Consider the following 6000-nt stretch of genomic DNA (forward strand, 5'->3'; position numbering starts at 1 on the left):
CCCTGGGGTGGAGGAAAGCCAGTGTTGGGAGGGAGGGACCAGCTGATGGCCAGGAGATGCCAAAGGATGCCTATGTACCACCTTCTCCTTGTAAGCTACCCAGTGGCACCAGCAAAGTGCATGAACACACAGACTTCAACTTCATTTATGCTGTCTCTAAGCCCCCACTTGCCACAGCACACAAGACCACAAACAGGCTCCAAGTGTTTGTTTCAGAGAAATTTGGGTACTCAGAGCCTATGACCCACAAGCAAGTAACCTCCTGAGCATGGTTTGGGAAGAAACCTGCAGGGATCTGGGCAGCCCCGTGGCAGTGAGACCAAAGACCCAACTGGACAGACCTAATCCAAGATACAACACTGGCCATCAAGGCCATGCCAGCCTTGGAGCAAACAGGCACACAGCTCTCCTTGTCCTGTGATAAGTGTGCAAGATGGATATGTGCACCATCCAGGATCCACCTATCACTGAAGCAATGAGCTGAACAGAGGGATCTGCATGAGGGCACCCTGGGGTTTCCTCCTCTGGTTGTTGGTGACCCCAAGCCCAAAGAGATGAGCAAGAGGGAAGGGATTTCCAGAGACAAGAGCCATTCAACTGAGCAGAGGGGGCTGTGAATGACATTAAGAGCCCCATAAATCTCATTAAACTTGACATCTTCTATCAAAAAGAAAAAGAAAACAACTACATATATATATATGGAGATGTAGGTATGCTCAGCTTGAAGCCAGAGTTTGAAGGGCAGGGAGAAATAGGGCAAAGGATGCTCAGCACAGCACAAGGGGCAATGCCATCATACAGTGTTTGCTCCCCATTCAGACCCATCCTACCACCAACATTTTAGGGCAGATGGTGTTGGTCTGAAAGCAGAACTGGGGCACTCCCATAGAACATGGTGTGGATGGGCTCATACAAATCAGACAAGCAACCTCAGCCCCTGTGTACAAAGCAATTCTAGTCGTTCAGCTTCAGGGAAGAGGGGCACCATTGGAAACGTGATTTTTCCATGTGTTATTTTCCTATGTGACAAAGCTGTTGCAGGAACACAAATATGAACTTCCTTTTCTCTTATCAGCTGGGGGCAAAGAAGCCAGCAGGCCTCTCACCCCAGCTAACCCCTGCCCACAGCAAGAGCAATGCTGTGCGCTGTTCCCCATGCAGATAAATACATTAAAAGTCTCAGGTGCCAGGAAGCCAAGAGCAGCTTTGTGGCTCTCATAACCCAGAGCAGGATCAGGGCTGGGTTGTTCCAAGTCTTGGTGCCATGGTGGATGGAGTCTTTGAAGCATCAGCTCACACAGACCGGGGGGGACGATAGGGGAGGAGGGGACAAACAAACAATGAATTTCAGAATAACTGAAAACCTACCTTACTTTAGGTGAGCCCCATGTCTGTCCCAGAGCTGACTTCAGCACTCACACATCAGCAAAACAAGGAGACGATGACAGCAGTTCGTTTTTGCAGTTCCTTCTCCAAATAGTCAGAACTTGCGTTAATTACAGGCAGCACCAAACTGGAGAGGGAAGTGCTTTTTCAACAAGGCCAGCCCTGCTGGCTAAGGAAACCCACTGCTGCAGAGCAATCTGCTATTTCAGGCTCATGGTGGTTTTATCGTAAGCAACATCTGAAGGCAGATCCAACAGCAAACCCAATGGCAAATCCAATGGTAAATCCAATGGTAGATCCAATGGCATATCCAACAGCAAATTGAGGCAGAGAGCTGAGGGCTGGGTCACCTCCAAGCCTGTTCCCATGGGCAGCTGCTGGCCCAGTCCCTTGACAGTGCTGGTTCCCTTGCCCACTGTGATGTCATCCAGCACATCACCACCAGCCTGTCCCCAGCATGGGGCTTATGAAGTGCTCTCCCATCCAAAACACCTGCTGCAGTGAAGCTGTTCAGGCTTTTTTTTTTTTCCTTTTCTTTTTAGATTTCTCTGATTTCCTTCTCTGCTTTCCATTCAAAAATAAAAGAAACAGCAGCTTCTCTTCAGGAGCAGCAAACAAAAGAGCTGTAAAATCAGGCAGCTTCATCTGAAAAGCAGCTGTCTGTGCCATTCGGGATGTCGCAGTGCCCCTGCTTCCCTTTTGAAGCCTGTTTGTAAAACTCCATTATTCTTCACTCAAACACACAAAACAACTTCAGTCGGGCCTCTGCTGGAGGAATAATATCTTTGCCTTCATACCAGCACATTGCCATTAATGTTTTATTGCTCTTAAAGCACTTCACATCCTCCCTTTCCCCTTTGCCCAACTCAGAGATATGGGATACGCTTACACCAAGCTGCCCTGCAGCCCTTCATGCTCCTCATCTGGGAGTCAACAGCAATTGGGGATGCTCAGCCCAGCTGAGGGGAAGGATTGAGGGGATTAAAGTCTGGAAGCTCCTAGAACAACAGCCTCCAGACTTTCAGCTCTGTCCAGCTGAGTCATTTGGTGAACCTTAATATGGGGAATGTGATACTCAAGGATGAGTGTGTCCTGGGATGGGTGAGTGCCATCTTCCCTTCTCTTCTTGTTATAAAGAAATTAGCAGCTTTGATCAGCACCCAGCAACAGTACTGATATAACAGCACCAGCCAGCCCCATCCTCCCTCTTCCCACCACTCCAGAGGATGCAGGGCAACTCCACCTTGTATGTATTCCCCATCTATGTTCTGAGCCTTTCCAAAGGTAAGGAAATCTTTTAATCTTCTACACTCTTCTATCATACCTCCGCATCTCCTACTGCAGCCCATGATCAGCACTGTTGTAGTTATGCAACCTGTGAACAGTGGCACATGAGGACAACAGTGGTGTCACCAACCTGCTGTGGTCAGGAGGCTTTGGTGAGAGGGATGGCATTGTCCTGTCCAAGCACAAGATGATGGTGCTTCTTGAAGCCTGTTTCTATCTGGAGGAGAGCTTCATTTCATAGAATTCTGGAATCACAGAATCATCAGCGTTGGAAAAGACCTCCAAGATCATCCAGTCCAACCATCCATCTACCAGGAACCATAGAATTGTTAAGGTTGGAAAAGACCTCCAAGATCATCCAGTCCAACCATCCATCTACCGGGAACCATAGAATTGTTAAGGTTGGAAAAGACCTCCAAGATCCCCCAGGCCCCACAATGCCCACATGCCTCAGTGCCACATCTCACTACAAGACTACAATTCTGTAGCTGTACCAATGCACCACCACTCTTTTGGAGCAGTTTTCCTCCTCCCCAACCTCTCATTGCACAGTCTCACCATTGGGCACCTTCCATTTTAATACCCCACTAAATGGCGTTTCTTTCAGGAAGGACATGTGGCAGGCAGAGAAATTGCAAATGAGGTTACGGCCCTTTGCTCCCACACAATGCAAATCATTTTAATGCAGGGTGAGGGGGCACCAGCTGCCGCCCTGCTGTCAGCCTGAGGCAATAGGGCCAGAGCAGCACGGCTCTGATGCTCCAGACAAGCGCTGTGCCCATGTCCTATCATGATCCCCCCTTAGTGCTGGCCCCATAGGATACATAGAGTGCCTATGCCCTCACCTGGGCCACACATTGGGATATAAGAAAGTCATCAGCAAGAAAACCCACAACCACCGAGACATTTATACGTCAACGGTATCGCTAGCAGCATCATGTCCTGTATCCCTGGACCACGCCGGTCACGTGCAGGGCAGAAAAATGCAAAGCACAGTTAATTATCTGTTGCAGAGCCCTGGTAATGATTAAGTTTGGGAGCCACTAACAATCAAGCCTATTGAAAGGACTACAAGGGTTTCAAAGTGTTTCCTCCGAACCATGTGACGGCAAATTGTTCTGAGTAGACGGCTCTTAATTCAAATGCTGGTTGTCATGGGGATGGGATAACACCCCTCCTATTCAAGGATGCCACACAAGAAGCCTACTATTCACTACAATAGGCTTTTAGTTCAGGCTACACTTCATACATAGCCAAAAATATATATATCCAGAGAGTGATATTGGCACCGACCTTCCTTAACGCAGCAGAGCCAAAGGGCCAGTGAGTCCCAGAGCTGGAGGAAGAGAGATGAGGGCACGGGCAGCTGGATGGGCAGAGAGCTCATGGTAAGAGAGAGGAGGGCTGGGGGCCACAAGTCCATCCCATCCCATCCCTGGCCCCATAAGACACCAGGAGATGCACCATACATGAGGTCCCATGGTCCCATACAATGGGGCCATCGCTGAGAGCAGCACCGCTGCCTTCACACCTGGGGAAACTCCTGCTGAACTTATTAACTATGTAACTGGGGCTCCACAAGGAAGCACCTGAGGAAAACGTGGAAAACAACAGCCAGGAGCATTCCTTACTTTATCCTGAGCATGAAGACATCTGGCTCCATCAGAGCCACCTATCAGCCCTCATCCCCTCCGCTGTGCTCAATGTCCCACACCAACACAGCTCTGCCACTGATCACCTGCACCAACACAAAAGAAGAGACTTCATGTAGCTCAACTGCTTCTGGAGAGCACCAATGTGACTCTGCCCTTCCCAGGGCTCTGCCCTGCACTGGCAGCTATAGGAGATGCAGGAACAGCAAGACAAGCTGTATTGTTTCCCCTGACAAGAAAAGAAAACCACCTTCCTGCGTGGGAGCAGCACTGAAGGGTGAGAAGCGACCTGCTAGACAGATGACTCATTCCATCGCCTCCTCCTCCAGAGCCTGGCACTCTCCAAAGAAGAGCACTGGAGGCAAACCCTCCCCTCCTGGCTCCTGCTTTGTCTGTAGGAGAATATGGAGCTGCAGCCCCAAGACTATTTAGTCCCCAAATCTCAGACCCCAGGGCAGCACCCACAGAGGATGCCTGCTGCTCCACAACCATGGGGTGAAAGCATTGTGCAGCAGCATCACTTGTGTAGTTTGAATCATGGAATAATAGAATCACAGAATGACCTGGGTTGCACAGGCCCACAGTGCTCATCCAGCTCCAACCCCCTGCTGTGTGCAGGGTCACCAACCAGCAGCCCAGGCTGCCCAGAGCCACATCCAGCCTGGCCTTGAATGCCTGCAGGGATGGGGCATCCACAGCCTCCTTGGGCAACCTGTTCCAGTGCGTCACCACCCTCTGGGGGAAAAACTTCCTCCTAAGATCTAACATAGACCTCCCCTGTCCCAGTTTCAAACCATTCTCCTTGTCCTAAACGTTTGCATCTACTGGATCTTCTACATGGGAAGAGAGTTAGCAATGTTTTCTTCTGTCACATTACAAAGGATATTAAAAGATTCCCTTCCTCATCCTCACTGTTCAGCAGCAACAAGAAAAGCTCAGGGGTTTTACATTAAAATAGTTTGGGGTTGTGGGGGTTTTTGGCAGAAGGAAAATGATGAGAAATGGGAGAAAATAAATGAATGGGAAACACTGCATATCATTGGGAAGCAGAGGTTCAAAGCCTCTGTGGCTGTTGATGTATGAAAGCTCAGTGCTTTAATCAGATCCATCGCAGCTCCATACGATGCCCGTTGCCCTACTCACAGGGTACACAGTGTGTTCATTACGCAGCTGGAGAGCGACTGGTGATGGAGGTCATGTGGGGGAAGCAGCAATTCCTTAGAAAAATAGGAACAAATTCATCATATGAGCATGACAGGAGATGGGCTGGCTGGGGGCTGCTGCCATCGTGGCTCCTGGTGGCCACAGTCAGGGTGAGTGACTCCAGCAGTGCCCAGCTCCCTATCTTCAGCTTTTATCCCCAACTGGTTTGGGAACACGGAGACATGGAGGATGAGCCCCCATTTCTGGTTACAGAAAGGTTCATCATCTCCTGGGTTAGAGCTCTCCATTATTCTTAATGGACGCAGCACTCCAAACTTGAAGGCTGACAGTAATTATCACAGTGTGTCCTTATTGATCCAGACCTCCCTCCCCTTCAGGAGGCACAGATCTAACGCCATAGCAGTGAACACGAAGAGCAGCTCTACAAGGAAGGCGTTGGCGAACCTGCGGTCCTGTAATGAGCAGATTAGCACAGGATGCATATGTGTCCCTTTTAAAAGAGAGTATTTAT

At 49.5% G+C, this 6000-nt stretch overlaps 1 long non-coding RNA gene across 1 annotated transcript in view; it reads right to left on the reverse strand.

Annotated features, from left to right (window-relative positions):
* The window catches only part of LOC107315464, a 48894-nt gene extending 46576 nt beyond the window's left edge, over positions 1-2318 (reverse strand). Inside the window, exon 1 of the long non-coding RNA XR_004307534.1 lies at positions 1369-2318. This is a non-coding gene — a long non-coding RNA (uncharacterized LOC107315464). The remainder of the gene's footprint in view (positions 1-1368) is intronic.
* Positions 2319-6000: the final 3682 nt, after the last annotated feature.

The sequence above is a fragment of the Coturnix japonica genome, chromosome 5 (genome assembly GCF_001577835.2).
Source record: "Coturnix japonica isolate 7356 chromosome 5, Coturnix japonica 2.1, whole genome shotgun sequence".
NCBI classification, from domain to species: domain Eukaryota; kingdom Metazoa; phylum Chordata; class Aves; order Galliformes; family Phasianidae; genus Coturnix; species Coturnix japonica.